General features: G+C 49.2%; 1 protein-coding gene across 1 annotated transcript in view; it reads right to left on the minus strand.

Annotated features, from left to right (window-relative positions):
• Positions 1–18,960, minus strand: part of LOC144819182 (avidin-related protein 7-like) — a 135,826-nt gene that overhangs the window by 14,970 nt on the left and 101,896 nt on the right. The gene's annotated exons all lie outside the window — the stretch shown is intronic.

Raw genomic sequence — 18,960 nt, forward strand, 5'->3', positions numbered from 1 at the left:
AACATTGCAGTGATAGCTTGTAGTGATCAGGGTATAATCAATCACTGACTTGGATCCCCTACCGCTAAAAGGTTGGTTGAAACTTTTCCTGGGGGATGCAAAGCTCGTTTACAAAACCTAAGTCTTGTTCAAATATCAAATTATTGATCAAAATTCCCAACGTGGAGTGCTCAAAGTGGGAACATGGATCTCCCTTCAGATTAACCATGCCACATATATTTAGGTTTCTGTGGGGGCAGAGATGGCAGTTAAAATCTCCTGTCACCACAGTACACCTTTCCTCTTGCGCTGTGCCAATTTCTCCACGTAATTATGTGTTTAACTCGTCTAAAACCCGCATACAATCACCTCCAGTGATGTTATTGTATAAATTAATCAGTCTGATAAGCTGCTTCCCACCTACCTTAAGAGTAAGTGCCTGATAATACTGGATACCCATTTAAGTGGATCTCAGACTTTTCCCAGCATTCCTGGAGACAAATTATATCAAAATTATAAATATAGGCTAGGAAGATTGGATCTTTTACTTTGCTCGACAAGCCCGCTGTGTTCCAGGAAGTCAAAGTCAACCTACCCCTATTTACATCTGGTGGAAGTTCTGCACCCAACGATGGGGTTATGTTCCTCAGAGGCGGGATTTCTAAAACGTCTCCTATTATTGTTCCATCTCCCACCGTTAGTTCATCATGGTAATTAGGGCTGATTGTAGAAGTTTCATCTGTTTCTACAGTAAAATTAGTCGGTGGGTCAGCAAAGATGTTTGACTCTGTTGTTATTGGGCTTATATTTAGGATAACAGATTTGTCTTTCGACAACTGCACATTTTGAGTGTTTAAACAAGCATTTATGAAGCCGGAGGCTGTACTATTTGATTTTGTAGTACGTACACCCTTTCTTGTTGTCTGGCTAATATTTGATGACCGTCAATCGACCATATCCAAACAGCTAAACCTGTTTGTGGTCATAAATCCTTCCCAGTCTTCTCTATGATCTAAATCCCTGTTGGGCCACCTCCCCCTTGCCCTCCAGTCACCTCCCCGCTCACGCTTCCCTATTCTGTGCCAGTTATAATGGTAATTTTCCTCACGGGTACGGCGATTTCTTGAGGGGTAAAAGGAAGAAAGTCTTTTAGTTTGGATTCCCTCAAGGTTGTTTTGCGTGTTCCAAGAACATATGTGCTCGGCCACATACGGGTCCTCAAAATTGATCAGGACGCAATCGCCCTGGACCGTTTTCCTCTCATGTCCCACCCAAGGTACCCTACGTACCGTCAGGATCTTACTTGTGCGGTGGGGAGGTAGAGGGCGGTTTGAATTGAGCCAGTATTGTACTTTATTTACTAGAGACCAATTTGGTTCTTCAGCAGGGTCGCCCAGTTCTGGTACTCCGGTCATGACTACAACATAAGGGTTTGCCTCAGGTGGCAAATTTACAGCTTGCGCCCTGTCCTGTGGCCCTTGATTCCTGGCCTCTCTAGATTGTAAGGTGTTCACCCTCGGTGATGTAATCGCCACTCGTGGGGGAAGATCACAAACTTTGGGGTTATCTGCAGTTATCTTCTCGGGCGCTGGTATAATTTTAGATTTGGTAATGGTTGCTGGGGCTGACAAATTTTTAGCTACAGGGCCTACAGGTTTAGTATTGATTTGTTTGGTGCCCCCTACTTTGGGTGCTGCCTGGGGTAAAGTATTTTTAGGCAGGACACCCAAGTTGGCTATCAGCTTTTCGATGTTAGATAATTGTTAGAAATGGGATCCCTGGTCGGCCAAGGCTTGCGCCAAGGCCAGGCAGAGATCGCCATTTCTAGTTAGGGTAAGGAAGTCACCCACCAAGACAACCCCTGCTCACCCCCTTGGTAGCTTGGCACGAGCAGTCAGGCCTATCTCGGAGGTCATGTGTAAAGCATTTGCGCACGCACCCCCAGCCACAACCTCCCGGGCCCCCCACAAAAGAAACTCCACACAAGATATATATGAAAATAGCTCTTGTATTGAAGAACACACTTAGACAGGAATACACAACTTACAAGGTGCCAGGGGCACGGGCAGGGTTTACAAGGGACTATATACAGGGCAGGGCCCGGGGGCCACTGCCAGGGGTATGCACATGATGGAACTAGCATTAGAACACATAATCCCTGGGAGCTTCCTTGAACTAGCACTAGAACACATTACACACAGGAGCTTCAGGGAACTAGCGGTAGAACTCACTCTAACCAGGATTAACATACTTGGGACCCCGGATACTCAGGAGGGAAGGAAGGACAAGGTACATAGCACAACAGAGGCATCATCAGCAAGGCAACACGTAATAACTCCCACAATCACATTAATAATAACCATTAGCGTTCACAGGCCAACTGGCCTTCTGGGGGCTAGGACGCCCAACGTCACGATGTTCAGGGCAGGCTGCAGGTAGCCAGGGACAATAAACCTAAACGCAGCAGCTGCCCACGAAGTGCTGGGCAGCTGTAGAGCAAGGATGGGGCCATTGTGGGAGCCTCGCAGGCTCGGAGGAAAAAGGCGCCAAACGGGGGAGCCTCTCGGGCTCGAGACAACTGGGCGGAGCCTCGCAAGCTCGAGATGGGCAAGGGCCACGTGGTGGAGCCTCTCGGGGCTCGGGACACTGGGCCACGTGGGGGAGCCTCCTCGAGGCTCGGGGGCTCAAATACAGATGGGGCTCGGGGGCTCAAATACAGATGGGGCTCGGGGGCTCAAATAAAGATGGAGCCTCTCGGGGCTCAGGGAATATAGGTGGAGCCTCTCGGGCTCAGGGGGGTAAGATGTAGATGGAGCCTCTCGGGGCTCAGGGAATATAGGTGGAGCCTCTCGGGCTCAGGGGGTAAGATGTAGCCAGGCGGGGCCCCCCTCGGGGGACCCGGCAACACTGGGGGCCCCACGGGCCTTCAAGCACATGCGTGCTCTCGCTGGAGGGGAGGGGCGGGCACCGACAATGTGCCCCGACGCCCCGCCTCCCCTCCGGCAGCACTCACCGGTCGGCGGCCGTGCTGGTCTCTCCTTGCTCTCCGGGGCTCCCTCTCGCTCCTGGGGGCCCCGGGGGGGAAGCGGCCAGTCTTCTGGGAGGACGCAGGGGCGCGGAGTAGGCTCCCGCCGCCCCCTGCATTTCTCGGCTCTCTCCTCCGCCTCCACAGCTCCCCGGGCCACCGGCCAATCAGAGCGCGGCCCGGGGAGACGTCATCAGCCCAGCCCGGGCCGGCAGCCAGTCGGAGCGCGGCCCGGGGGCGGGCCTCACGAGGGGTCCCGGGCTGCGGCGGTGAACTCAGGGGGAAATTGACGAGGGCCAGGCTCCCTCGATACGGGCAGCAATAACGGGGCAAGCGAGGTGGGCACTCGCTGGGGGCTCGGGCCCCCTCACACAAACGGGGCAAATGCCGGGTGGGCACCGGCTGGTGGAATATAGCGCTCCCAGCACTAGGAGCCGGAACGCAGCGCCCCAAGGTGCTAGGACAGCAGAAAAGCGCTAGAAGCCGGGATGAAGCGCCCCAAGGCGCTGGGACAGCAGGAAAGCGCTCCCAAGCGCTAGAAGCATGAAGGAAGCGCCCCACGGCGCTAAGATAGTAGGCAAGCTCTCCCAAGCGCTAGGGCCATAGATAGCAGAGTCCAAAGGAAGTCCAGGATCCCAGCAGTTCAGGAGCAGGGCAGGGCTCAATGAGGCAAGCCTTTCCCCTGAGCCCAAGCCACAGCATGCCCCTGGCAGGATTCAGTCAGGACAAGCAGGAAAGAGAGAGAGAAGAGGGCACACCCTCCTTTTATACATGAGATCCCTTTGTCTAAAAAGGGGCAGGCAGGATGAGAACCAGCTAGAACTGGTTATAAGGAATTTTCTGTTACTGGCCAGGCTAGGACACCAGATGCACCCCAGGTGGGTGGGGCTAGCATTGTGGGGGAAAGCCCAGACCCATACAGGACACAGGCACATCCCCTCCCTCACATCAGCATGTTAATCTCTCCATTCACAACCGGGGCAGACCCACACAGACTCTTGGAGCCAGGCTCCCCAGCTGGCTTCAGCCAATCACGCGCCAGCATACTTACTGCACACACACACCGATGTCTAGAAGTGGCACTTCCCTTCTAGACACACACACGCGGCATACATCATCTTGTAGCATTCAATCACACGAGTCCACACATACCAGACTCGAGCCTGTACCCCTCACGCACCAGGAACTATCAGGGACACATTCCCCATGCATTCCTATGGGAGGGCAGTCCTCACCCATCTACACGCACTCCGAGTGGGAATCACCATCCCCAGGTCACATTTAACAAGCAAAACTTCAGGGGTGGACCGGCCAGAAGGGCCCAGTCCAACAATAATCTTGTCTCAAGCGGGGATAAAAGGAGTTTGAAGAGCTCCCCCATCTTTGACAAGAGTAAACTATCATCCTTATCAACATTACCATTAACACTCCTCTCAGCTAAGTTGGTTGATACCACTACCGCTTCAGAGGTGGTGCCCTCTTTTGAGGCAGTGGTACCTAGGGGATTTTTATCTACCTGCAGCGTTTGGACAGTTTCACCCCGATTTCCTTTACGTATATCGCCCCTGCCCTTAGGTTTTCTTGGCTTAGGAATTTTAGGAGTTTTGGGCCTTTTAGGAATGGCCCCCTCCCTCCTCTGCCTCAGCTGGCTGGGGCTTTTCTCCTCTTGAGTGAGATTTAGGTCCAGTGTCGGAGTTTTTTCTAATTCCAAGCTGATTTGGGAGTCCGATAGTATATGGGATGCTGACAGATCAACCGTGTTGGGCAAACTATAACGCACAGCACGAGTGTCAGTCAAATTGGTAACCCTGTGCTGCTCAGGAGTTTTAGCTGCGGCGAGGAGGCCCAGAGAGGATCTCCTCGCCGCAGTCAAATCCCGAGACACTCTACGCTCCAAATCAACAATTTCTTGGTCTATAAATGTGTTTGCCCTGATTATAAAATTATCCAGTGTGCCCATTAAAGAGGCTCCCCCTGCGCCGTTTTACTTCAGCTTCCGCGCGTGCTCATGGTCTAAAAAGCAGAAGATCCACTGTCACTAGTACAAACAATAAATAACTATTAAAAATAACAGTGTGAGTAAACGGGGTTTCTGGCTTAATATGAGAAGGAGCGGGAAGAGGACCAGCTACAACCTAAACAGTCCGCACAGAGTGCTGGTCCTCGCAGTCCTGTCCCCTCAACAGCCTAGAGATATTGATTTGGGGACCAGTTTTAACACTGCTACGATTCCTAGGAGCAACAGGGACACAGGAAAGATGCTCCTTGAACGTCAGAGTCACGAGGGGAAAACGGGAAAAGAAGAAGATTTTGCATACAGTTAATTGGTCCGGAGCACTACAATCCACTCATGGCTAAAAAGATAAAAACGAAACCAGGAGGACAAACTTATATCATAGACTAGACCCTGGTGAATAGTCGGCAAGAATCCTGAAGTTCAATCGAACATCACGAATAGACAATATGGCCCTTACTTATAACGTAGTCCGATGCAACACAGCAAAGAGAAGGTGCCCAGCCCAGCCGTGGCCAGCCCCGGACGGCCACAGACGACCCGCTCTTTGCCCGGGCTTCACCCCGGGCGCTCCCGCGACACGGGGGCTGCCGGTAATTTCAAGCGCCTCCGGGCATGGGAACAATGGTGTCGGCTTCCGGCTGGAAGCAGTGCAGGCTGGGGAGTGTAGTCCCCCTCCGCACGGCGGCCACAAGATGTCTGGCCGCGGCGGCGGGAGGGAGCACAGCTAAGCCTGGGGAACAGCGGTAGCCAGGTGAGCCCCCTGCAAGGGACAACAGTCAACAGAAACATGAAGCACCCGCTCCACCGGGGCTGCCGGTAATTTCAAGTGCCTCCGGGCGCGGGAACAACGGCGTCGGCTTCCGGCTGGAAGCAGTGCAGGCTGGGGAGTGTAGTCCCCCTCCGCACGGCGGCCGCAAGATGTCTGGCTGCGGCGGCGGGAGGGAGGACAGCTAAGCCTGGGGAACAGCGGTAGCCAGGTGAGCCCCCTGCCAGGGACAACAGTCAACAGAAAAATGAAGTGTTTAATACTGTATATTGAGGTGACGTTGAGTGGAGTGCCATTTACTAGAGCAGCATACAGTAGAGTGATGTAGAGTGGGTTTAGATCCTTGTATTGTATTCTATATAATTGTGCTGAAATGAAGAATGCAAGTATGTTGTGCATTCTGATACTTGTGTTTGAAATTAGAAGTGTATTAATCTATATCCTAGTCCATAGGAGTTTCTGCAAAGGTACACTTGAAGTAGGCTGTTGAAATTTAGTTGTGTACTTTATACTGAAAGTGTACTCTGTCAAGTTTGAATTTCTGGTTGCTGTCATGTCTCAGGTATTTCTGTACTACTACATGTATGCTGACACGTGTGGTGCAGTTGATAACGATAACTTAAAAACAATGTAGTTTACCTTTCAGCCGCACAAATCTTGTCGCAGCTACTGCAGCATTCAGTCGCAGATGCACAGATCCGTTACCTAGGTAAGCATCACAGAAGCACTTAAATAAGGAGTTCAATATGCATCTGTGCAGATGCATGGCCTAAGCACAAAGTAATCTATACAGCTTCTTTTATACCTATTTTGAGAGGATGCAGTGTGAATCATAGGTATTCTACTACCTATAGGCTTCTTTAGATGTGTCATCTCACTTGTAAAAGGTACTGAGATAGGTATTGAAAAGTTTGAGTTGTTTAGAAAGATGCTGAGACGAGTGGCATCAGAAGAGTTGGCATTTTGTTTTGGAGTAGGCCTGGCATTGTCATCTCTGACTTTCTAAGCAACCTGCCAGAGAAAAGTGAGGTTTAAAACATGTTTGTACTGTACTCTATATAAGTATTTGCAAAGGTACATTGAAATAGGCCGTAGATAGTGAGGTGTGTGCTTAAAATGTAAACCATTTCCTGACAAGTTTGAATGCCTGACTGCTACCATGTCTCAGGTATGTGCGTACTTCTATATGCATTCTGACATGTGTGGCATTGCTGATGACCCTAACTTAAAAAATATGGGGCATATTTACAATAACTGGCCATCCCTGCAGATCATCAGGGATGGGCCAGCTATTTTGCGTGACGTTAGGAACCCCTTGCGCCAACATGGCGTGGCACGAGTAGAAGAAGCAGATGTGTGACGCTTCTGTCAGCATATAGGTGAGGCAGTGCTGGAGTTGTGTCTTAAGTGGGACGCAACCCCAGCACTGCTCAGGGGCAACCTATACTTGCAATGCTGTGTCACTCTTTAGGCCTGCTTCAAGCAGGTGCAGGGTTTTGACGCTGCAGGAACGTAAAAGTGACTGAGTGAAATCTTGTAGATTTCCCTACAACACTTTTAAGAGGTTTCTTTGCAACGGAACGCCCACCCTGCACACATTATACCTGGCGCAGGTATAATGTGGCGCAGAGCTTTACAACGTGATGCATGTTATGTTATGTTATGTTAATTGTTTATTTCTATAGCGCACGGCTACTCAAAAAGAGTGTCCCGGCGCTTTATTGGAGAAAGAGACAAAACTGCATCATACTAACATAACACCAGATAAAAACCAACAGAAAAATGGGCCAAAGAATGCACGGAAACCCGGCTACTGAGTGAACAGCCAAGTTTTAAGGCCTTTCCTAAAAGCCAGTAGGCTGGAGGCTCCCCGCAGGGCCAGTGGTAAAGAGTTCCATAACTGAGATGCCAACAGTCCAAAAGAGCGGCCTCCGAGGCGCGCTTTCTTTACCCGGGGGACAACAGCAAGGAGCAGGGCTTCCGACCTCAGAGACCTGGCCGGATGATAAAAGACCAGCCTCTTTTGGAGGTACTTGGCTCCCTCCTTGTGAAGAGCTTTGTAGGCCAAGGTCAGCGCCTTAAAGGCGATCCTCTTGCGGATAGGAAGCCAATGTAAGGTAGCCAGCAAGCCCGAGGCCCTGGAGCGCCTACTAAGGCCAAAGATTGCCCTGGCAGCGGCGTTCTGTACCACTTGGAGCCGCTGCAGCAAGTACTCTGGAAGGCCCAGGTAAAGAACGTTGGAATAATCCAACCTGGACCCAATCAGAGCCTGGACTGTCAGCGTCCTATGTTCCACGGATAACAGAGGAAGGAACCTCCGCAACATCCTAAGGATGCCAAAGCAAATGCCCGACACCCCCAAGATCTGGGATTTCAAGGTAAGCCTGTTATCCATCTTCACCCCCAGATTCTTAGCAACCTGAGAGGAGCAGGACGGAGGGAACATATCCAGTGGCCACCAGGTCTGCCAATCAGGCTCTGTATCGCACCCAAAGAAAAGTACTTCGGACTTGTCGGAATTGCACTTAAGGCTGTTTAGATGGAACCAATGAAAAACAGCCCCAAGGCAATTCCGAATACTCTCCCCATCAAAGTCGCCTCCTCTCTTACAAGAGAAGAGGAGCTGGGTGTCGTCCGCGTAGGATACGATCTGGGCACCATGCGACTCCACCAACGCCGCCAATGGGGTCATAATGATGTTGAAGAGGGTAGGACTCAAAATAGAGCCCTGAGGGACCCCGACTCCCAGAGGCGGCATCACGGCGGAATCAGGCGGGGCCCAGATCGATTGCCGGTGGCCGGCTAGAAAGGAAGAAAACCAGTCGAACACCGTCCCCCGTAAGCCTATCTCAAAAAGTCTCGCGAGAAGACCATCATGGGGAACGGTGTCGAACGCCGCCGACAGGTCTAACATCACCAGCATGACTTTGCCCCCAGAGTCCAGAACCCCTTTAATGGTTTCCGAGACCTCCAGGAGCGCTGTCTCAGTACTGAGATGGGGACGAAAGCCCGATTGGGTAGCGTGCAGGATCTCATTAGATTCCAGAAAGTTGGAGAGCACGCCATGGACGTGCTTTTCCAGAATCTTCGTGAGGGCCGGCAGCAGAGAAATGGGCCTATAATTAACCGGGGCCTTCGGGTCTAGACCAGGTTTTTTGAGCAGGGGAATCACCATCGCCTGCTTCCAGGTTTGCGGGACCACACCGAGCCTCAGCGAAAGATTTAAGAGTGGATTGGCCAGCGGGTTGATCACCTCCGCGACTTTCGCTAAAAATTTGGCAGGGCATGGGTCAAGGGGAGAACCCGATTTTAAATTGCCCATGAGAGCCAGGGAGTCCGGAGCAGAGATTGGAGGAAACACACTCAACGTCGCCCCTGGCCCAGCCCGTGGCAGTGTGGTGAAATCCGGTTCAGTGTGGCCCGCAGACACTGGTACCAGGAATGACTCCTGAATGCGTTGGATCTTGCTAGTAAAGAAGTCAGCAAGGTCCGTGGCCCAGGTACCAGATGGTTTTTGGTCCGAGGTGTTAGACCAAGGTGAGGTGAATTCTCTCACAATGGAGAAAATCTCCTTGCAAGAGTTGGAAGCAGCATCAATTCTCCTGGCTAGAAAAGCCTTTTTTTCCAGGCGGATGTCCCGGTGATAAGCCTTGACCACCGTTTTGTATGTCAACTTGGCAACAGTGTCATATTGTGCCCGCCAGGCTCTTTCGGCTACCTTGCACTGCTGCCGCGTAGCCGACAGTGCAGCGGTAAACCAAGGCGCAGAGACTCGTTTCGGTGTCGGGCGAGATGTTACTCACTAGGGGCCAGATGTAGGTAATTTTTATTTACCGACCTCTTAAATACCGAGTCACACCGACTCGGTATTTAAGAGGTCGGAAAATAAAAATACCGAGATGTAGGTAATTGCAGATGTGCAATTACCGAATCGGAAACAGTTGGTAATTTCCGATGTGGTAAATACCGACCAGTTAATGCCCATGCATTCCTATGGGCTTTGAAGCCCATAGGATTGATTGGGCATATACCGGTCGGTATTTACCACATCGGAAAATACCGACTGTCACAAGGGTGCAGGGGGTGTCACTTTGACACCCTCTGGCACCCCCAAAAGAGGCTCGGGTGCCATGTGGCAGGCATACCTGCCCTAAGGGCAGGTCTGCCTGTCATATGGCATAGGTGTGCATGCACACATGTGCATGCACACAAGAAACGGTATTTTACCATCAAGTAGTATTTGATGGTAAAATACCGATGTGGTACTGCTTGTGGGACTCAGAAGAGTCCCACCTACATACCAATTGTCCGGAATCAGTAATGATACCGACTCGGTATTTTACATACTCGGTAAATTTACCTACCGGTAAATTTACCGAGTCTGTAAATTACAGGGACCTACATGTCAAATTGCTTTTACCGGGTGGTAACGGCCGAATTCGGCCGTTACCACCCGGTAAAAGCCTACCTACATCTGGCCCTAGATGCGCCCTGTTGTAAATCTGTTGCATAGTGGTGCATGGTTTACGCCACTGCTGCGTCACAGAAGTGACGCAACGGTGGCGTAAAGTGATGCAAGGGGCTTGTAAATCTACCCCTATATAGCTTATCCTAAAGCTTCACAAATGTTGTCAGAACCCCTATAACATGCAGTGGCATAAGCACAGATGCCTTATCTAGGCAGGCCTAATGATAAATCTTGAACACGCACCTTTATACCCAGCTGCGCTGTGTAATGAGGAAAAGTGATTCATGCAGCTTTTCCTGCATGCATTTGTAAAGCATGTGGGTAGTAGAGTATGTACAGGGTTGTTTGGATGTAGTGTGTGCCTCTAGAAAGACACTGACACACTCATCATTCAGGTCTCTAGAAACATGTTTACATTTATTAGAGTGATATAGCAAGAGTTATTCTTTTCTTTTGGCCGCAGCCTGGCATTGTGACTTCTGCCTCTCCAGTTAAACTGGTGGAGAAACATTAGGTTTTCTGCATGTTCATTGATGTGTTTACCTCTATTCAAGTCCATATAAGTCTCTGCAGAGTTATTCTGGGAGTAGGTTGCAGATAGTAAAGTGTCTACTTTAAATTGATTGAGCTTCTTCTAACACACATTTAGAAGACTGCCAATGAGTGTTGTGGTACGCATACAGTTGTTTGAAAGTATTATCTTGCCTCTAAAAATACAGTGACACACTTATTGAGGTCTCTAGATAGATTCTGACACTCAGAAGTGTGTCATGATGGTAGTTGGCCTCTCATTTTGGGATGTGCCTGGCATTGAGAGGTCTGACTCTCTAATGAAATGTTAGAAAAAACTGAGGGGCATATTTACCAGGGAAGTGGCAGAGTGAGGTGTTAAGGCCTCACTCTGCCACTTCAGAAACGCAGGGCTGCACCATATTTACAAAAATATGGTGCAGCTCTGCATTTCCCCCAGCCCTGGTGCTACACCTAGAAAGCTAGAGCCAACACAGGCACTCTTGCACCATAGTGCAAGGCTCTCTGCATGAAGAACATTGTTAATGTACAGGAGGGTCCCCCTTTCTGCACGTAAACAATCTTGAAATGCAATTTTGAAACTACTATTTATGCTACCTAATGCATGTAGAAAACTAGGATCGGCTTCTTATGGTAACCCTCACTTTTTGCTTGATGTTACACTGTTTTTGACTAGTCGGACTGGGATCCTAGTAATCAGGACCCCAGTCTATCTTCTTTCTCCCTAAAATGTAATTACACGTACTTAAGTACACTCCAGGTTGGATACCAAGTTACTCCTCGTTACTTCGTCACCCTCTCTGTCCAAAGCCTTGTCTGTGCCTGTGCACCATACAGGTTCCATGCATGACTTTTGGAGCATCAAAAAAAATTGAAGTATCTCCTTTGGGGTGAAGGAGTCCATCCCCTGCATTCACTGGCACTGTAATGCAATTGACCAGTCTGCTGATGCTGAGCTCCTGTAGACTACAAACACTCCAGCAACACAGGAGGTGGGTTCCTATGTTTATTGAGGCTGTGCTGCCCTCTCACCAAGTTTGAGGCCAGTATCCCTTATGGAGATTGCATAACCCGAACCCCTGTGCAACCAGTACATTTGCAAGTGCATATGCTTGTTGGTATTCCCCAACTTTCTGCATTTGGCTGCTGATAGCCCCAACCTCCACACACATGTTCTACAAAGGACTTTGGCCTCTTCACACTCTGTGCTCTGCAAGCTGTTGTTTTGCAAAACAGCTAGAGGTCCCCTCGCGACTCCTGTGCCTTCGGCCTGTGGATCTATCTGAGGTGAAATCCTGATTTTATTAGGCTTCTCTGGTTTCTCCAGGCCTGTCCTGACTCCCCTTGCTGTGGTGAGTACTCTAGTCTTTGCTGGGCTAGACCACAAATGTTTTTGACCTTCTTTGTGGGTTGCTGCTGCCAAGGCTTGTTGGTTCTCTCGCTGGACATTGACCACTCAGCACTTAACATCCTTTGTGGGACAGCTCGTCTCTGGCTCCTGGTTGTCCTCCACTTCTCCTGGTCCCTGCAGCTGCAGAGTCAAGATATCCTTCTTCACACCTGAATCACCATATATCGGTGGGCAATCGTCTACCGAGCCCCTGGTCACTACTTAGTGACCCAGACTCTGTCTACACTGCTTTCAGGTTCCATCCATCAAGAATCTACCTGTGGATTCCACAAGACAGTTTTCTTCTTTCCAGCAGTGGCATTTCTTCGAAGACTCCCATTGAAAACAATGGCGGTTTCTGATGCCACTTCAGCTCTATGCACCCGGCTTCCCTGTGATTGGTAACTCTGGTAATTCCATATCCTTGGGTGGGGTGGCAATCCAACTTTCTATGGTCTAAAGGGTTTCCTTGTAATCCACTAAGAAAGGTCCTAAACTTTAAAAATGCAAATGTGACTCTCCCATTAAATTGTACGTAGAACCTGGTTGTGTTCTCATACTGCCTCTGTCTGTCTGTGGGGTCCCTATTTATTCCCCTTGAGGCCACAGTGATTCTCTACTCTCTAGGCACTGTCTTGACTCGAGTCGTGGTTCTTATACCACTATTTTAGTACATGGGTTGGTCTTCCCGGGAGCCCAGATACTTACGATTATTTCTGTACTACAGTATTGTGTGCTTTGTGTTTATCTGCATGTAGCAGGTACTGTGAGGTATTATAATAATAAATATAAATTCTTATGGCTACTCTGTGGTTCTCCTTTCATTTAACAAATACAATAAGGTTGCATTATGGTGAAACAAGCTGCTTACCTTCCTTGAAGCTCTTCACAGCTACCACTTGGATAGCTTTCTAAGGTTATATTGGACCTCTTAAATCACGATAAGGGTCGTTTGGACCAGAGCAACCTGCCCACTATAATTAGTGGAAATCATATACCAGGCCAACTTCTCACAATGCAGCACACATGAAAATAGCTAAAACAAGGAGAAATGAAACATTTCTCCTCATTGCCCCAGGGTAAGATTACGTTTTCCCGGGTCTTAATTCTGGTGCTGTCTAATATTTATGCTTCACTTGTAAATAGGGGGCAGCGTCAGAATCAAAGGGAGTTGCAGAGGAACGCCTATTGGAACACCCACTGCCCTCCCCTTTCACGCTAAGCATAACATAAAAGGGGTCATATTTACAAGGCAGAGTTAAGCCACGCTAAGTCCCTTTTGCCACAGGAACTTTGTAAATAATGATGTTCCAGTGGTAATAGGGGCTTGTAAATACGCTTAAATGTGATATGTTGCTGGATGTACTTACGTGTTTCCTACTGCACACAAGTCTCTGCAATAGTACAATGATAGTATGTTGTACATAGTGAGTTGTATGCTTGAGACTATAAGAATACTGGTCAAATGTGAATGTCTGACTTTTACCACGTGTTAGGTATATCTCTACTTGTATGTTTAGTTTGACATGTATAATAAAACTGATTACAGTAAGTAAAAAAGTGTTGTCCGATGGTACAGTAAAGGCAATTACTTCACATGACTTTGCCATGCATTTGTTGGTGTGCATGTTGTTACCGTGAATATGCATTTAAAATACATGCCAATACCATGCTTTGCTTTTAGATTTAAAAACAATGTGCTTGTGGGAGGAGAACCCCCACCCCCTCAACTTACTCTAAATGCCTGGTATTGGCATGTGTTGTAAATGCATATTTAAAATTGTTAATTTATGTAACATACTATTGAAGCTGTTCTTTGTTTTATAGATATTTAGTTTATTTAATAAAAACTTGAAGATGGCAAGAAAACATTAAAAGAGTAGAGAACAAAAAAACTGTACTATTTAAAGAATAGTAAAAAGACTAAATTAAATGACACACGCAATGTTATAGACAGAAAAAAAATCTTCTGGTAAGTGAAGTAAACAGTCTCTTAAAACACTATTGCCAAGATTAAAAACTGATGAAAATGTTGAAAAGAAAAAAAAAGTTTAACAACAAATCAGTAACAAAAGAGAATTAGTCACGTTGAAAGAATTTCAAATTATAGAAAAACAACACATCTGACAAGTAGTCAGAAACAGCATAAGGATATTAGAAGTATAATGTTTAAAAGTAGAGTAATTCAAAATAGATAACAAATGCAAACAAATATAAAAGAAGATCAGCCTCTTATAAGAGAAAGCAGGAGATTGAAAGTGTAGTAAATAGAGCTTCTGTTTTAAAACAAATTGTTTTATCTTAATATTGAAGAGAATGAGAACATAAACTAAAACAATGGTATTTATGAAAGAGAAAAGCAAAAGAAGAAGAGTGGTTAATAGAACTAACTTTTGTAAAACGTTTAATGGTGAATGGAAGTACACTTCCAGTACTGAGCCTTTCTATTATGAAGAAAGCTATTTTCAAGAGAACACAATGGTACATGCAGTTGATATGAGGGGTCGATGTTATGAGGTGAAAGATGGCATTGCCATTCCAAAGGAAAAAATGGTTCCTAGGACAGTAGAAGAAGTAATAGCTGAAAAAGTTCAAGGAAGGCGTACATACACTCCTGGATATAAGAGGGATAGTAGCTATATTTTCAGTATTCGACAGGAGTCTATTGACATATTCTGAATTTTTTTAAGATAATGTGCAAATAGAACTGTTAAAAAGAAGATTAAAATGTTGCACAGACTAGATCGATGTAAACGTAGAATATATACTAAGTTGCAGGGTCACTCTCTGGCTTGTCTTTGAAGAAAAGTGTGCCAAAGCACTTTACGTCATTATAGAATGCTAGCTGTACACCACTCTGAAATGCTGAAGTTACTAAGGAGACTTTACTTCGTAAATACTCCTGCATCATGTTTAAGTGAAATGAATACAGCTCTTTTGCATGGTTGTGTGGCAGATGTACAGAAAGTTTGTGATGATGTACAGTTTCGTTTTTATGGTTCTGAAGAGGAGTGTACAGAAACTTAGGACTTAATAACTTTAGGTGTAGTAGAATACAAATAAGAGATTAGTATTGATTATTTTGCTGAAGACATTACAAAGTTTAACACTGTTTCCACTGAAAAACCAAACTATGTTTGTATTTGTTGTTGACGTACTCCCTATAGAAGTCAAACTAGGAATGTTGACTTATATTTAAAAAGTGAAATAGAAAACAATAATAAGTGGCAGCAATTTGCTATTTACTTGTTTGTAGAAGAACAACTTGAGCTGTCCAGTGATCAAGTTAAATGTAAGTACCGTCACAACAAATTAGAACAAAACAAAATGCCAGCTAGAGCAGTACATAGCAACTTAAAGTTGGTACCTATTCTTCAAGAACTGGATGGAAGATTTACATGTATATGAGTCTATTCTTTTCTAATCTGTACACCCATTCCAGGCCGTAGTTTGTATGGAGACTAAGACAGGTAAGCTGCCACCAACAGATTTACAAAATGGTCTCAAAGGAAGAGTTGTGTACTTACCTTTAGATTTTAAACAAAATATTAAAACTGGGGCGTGGCCAAGATGGCGACCTGTGAGGATGTCTGCTCGAGTGGATCCTCGTCCCATTCCCCCTTGGTGCCCTCTCTTAAAGCTGATCTAGCCCCGCTCACACCTCAAATCCCGACTGCTTCGGGGGGGCGCATCTGGCTGCCGTCCCGGTGTGATCTAGCGCCAGTCCGCAAATCCCCCGGGACCCTCACCTGCCGAGAGGGACGAGCCCGGATCGAAGAGAGAGAGCATGGCGGCCGGGCCCTCCTAGTGATCGCGACCGGCCTCATCCCCCGCTGCAGGCCGGAATACACCATGGAGCTGAGTCGCCTGCGACCCTCGACCACGGAAACAGAGGCGAGGGCGGGAGCGAGCGGTGAGAGGAGCAAGCGGCAATCGGTGCGACGCCTGTGGCAGAGGGCGAGTGAGCCGGAAGGAAGGAGCAGTAACTGAAGCCCCGGTCCGGGCCTACAAGGAAGACGGTGCGTGTGCCCTCCAGCGCCTCAGAAGGCGGAGAGACAGTGAGACCGGGTCCTGGAGGCCTTCAGGAGGAGCCGGCTGAGCCGCGGCCCACAGGGCCCACCACAGAGGTGAGGAGTGCAGCACCGGGCCAGTGTGTGTGGAGAGCTCGGGGGCAATAATCGAGCCCCCTGCGTTGGGCCTAGCAAGGCCTACCAGGCGCACAACCCCAGCGCAGAGACAGTGAGGCAGCGCTGGGCAGGGGAAGCCTGGGGACCGGAGCACAAACGCCTACACGCCCAGAGAGGGCGACCGCCGTGCAGCAGCACCAGGGGCCACGGTCGGAGGGGCCTAAACAGGGCGGCCAGCAGGCCAGAGACAGAGCAAAGTGTGGGCCCTAGAGGGGTCACAAGACAAGTGCCCGAGGCACCGTGAGGAGACAAGGCCGACCGGAGGACTCACACCGGTCATAGCACTGCACGGACTGTCGATGGCCCCCCCGCCGAGTCCCCAAATCCAGCCCGCGCGTGAAGCCAGCACCAGGGACAGCCTGCCCTCTTTCCCCAGAGCACTTGGATTTCCACATAGACCCGCTCTCGACAGAGGGCCCGTTACAGAAAAGACCCACGCGGGGGGGGGGGCACACAAGGAACACGCGCGGGGTGAAACATGTCAGCCTCAAACCGCAGAGGAGGCTGCACCATCCCCGACATGTTGGCTAGAGGCACCCCTAAAGGAGAAAAGAGCCCCGAAACAGCAGCGCCAGCAGTACACCCCAAGGAGCAAGGAGAGGGAGAGGCCCCCATCACCAAAGCCTGCATGGAGTCCCTGTTCAACTCCCTAAGAGAGGACTTTCAGACCCCCAAGCAGGATATGGCGGTAGAGCACAGAGAGCTGCGTCGTGATGTTGACGGCCTTGGAGAGCGCGTGGCGGCAATAGAAGACAATGAGCATGCTAGGAGCGAGAAAGTTGAATTCCTGCAACAAGAGATCATCAGGCTCCACAAACAACAGACGGACCTGCAGGCACACGCTGAGGATCTCGAGAACTGCTCCCGACGCAATAACATACGGATCCAAGACGTGACATCCAAATGGGAGGGGGACAGCGTTATGAACTACCTACAAAGATTGTTTCGGGAGATACTGGGAGAGCCTGAAGACTTTGAGATCCGCATAGATAAAGCATAGAGATAGGGCATAGATAGGGCGGGGCCTGGGGTGCCGGGCGCCGGCCCCGCCACCCGACATACTAGCCTTCCTGCCTGACTACCCCCTAAAGGAGCGCATCTTGAAGGCGGCGCGCCAAAAGCAACCCCTCCAATTCCAGGGACAATCGGTGGGGCTCTTCCAGGATCTGGCGGCGATCACCTTACAAAAGAGGAAAGCTTTCAAGGTGGCCACAACTTTCCTACAAGACAATGGAATCCCGTACTCTTGGGGCCACCCCTTTAGGCTAATTTTCAAATGGAAAGGGGCCCTCCACCAACTCCGGTCCCTGCGAGAAACATGTGAGCTGTTGGGCATTGCTCACGAGGATGATGCAGGGGAAGAGGAGACCTCTACGCAACCTTCCCAGAAGAGATCATCCCAGACATCGCGAGATGGCTGGCAATGCGTGGGACGCCAGCGATCGCCCAGAAGTAACCTCAAGCTGGATCCCAAGGCCATGGCTGAAGAACAGGCAGCAGCGATACAAGAAATCTCTAAAGACACGATAAATGGAACTTGATGCAGCACATGTGGGGGGTTCCTGTGCACCATCTTAGCAATGGGCTGGGGGGGGCGGGATAGGGGGGCAACGAGGTCGCCACTGCCACACACTCCCTCATTCCGTAACGTTACCACAGGCCTGGACTGAGTTTGCATAGGCCTGGGACTATGATTGCTAGTCGGGGGTTCGAGGTTGGGGTTAGGGAGGGGAGCAGGGGGGGAGGGCGGAGTGGGCAAGGGAAGTTTGGACATGGGGGTAAGTTTTGGGGTTTGGGCAGGGTGGGGTTGGAGGGGTGAGGGGGGGCCAGGGTTGAGGGAGGGAGGTGGGAGCTGGTGTGTTCCGATGGAAAAGGGAGTAGGCAGAGACTCTTATCACAACATCCTCTTGCGATGCAGCGGCTTAGGGTCCACGCACACTCATGGCTGAAGAAACAATTCAGGTGATTACCTTAAATGTCAAGGGCCTAAACAACCCCATCAAAAGGATGGGCGGTGCTATCATTCTTGGAGAACTCTCCAAGGACTGGCACTGTATAAGGTCCAGGGCCTTTCCACTACAATTTTATTCTTCCACCACAGAGAAAAAAGCGGGGGTTGCCCTGCTCTTCGCACGTCATTTCAAGGTCCGGGTGGGTGATAAGGTAGCAGAAACATAAGGCAGGCTCGTAGCGTACAACATCCTCATAGGGGACCTGTTAATTACTGTAGGGTCCCTATACGCCCCCAATACTAAACAAGAAGCCTTCCTCGCAGGGGCATTACCGGATGTTCTGGCAACACATACGGACTACACATTGGTGGGTGGAGATGTCAATTTGGTAATGGAGATTATGAAAGATAGATCAGGACAGCGGTTTGGCTATACGGGGGCAATTTCCAAAGAGGGGGGACAGTGGCTGTCCAGTAGGGGGTGTATAGACCTTTGGAGGGGGGCCCACCCACAACACCGGGTTATAACTTCTACTCACACGTACATCGCACATACGCCTGCATAGACCATTTCTTAGGGTCCACCGCCCTTGCCCCCCTGGTCAAAGATATCGAGGTCGCTCCGGCGGCTCTATCGGACCACGAC

The sequence above is a fragment of the Lissotriton helveticus genome, chromosome 2_1 (genome assembly GCF_964261635.1).
Source record: "Lissotriton helveticus chromosome 2_1, aLisHel1.1, whole genome shotgun sequence".
Taxonomy (NCBI): Eukaryota; Metazoa; Chordata; class Amphibia; order Caudata; family Salamandridae; genus Lissotriton; species Lissotriton helveticus.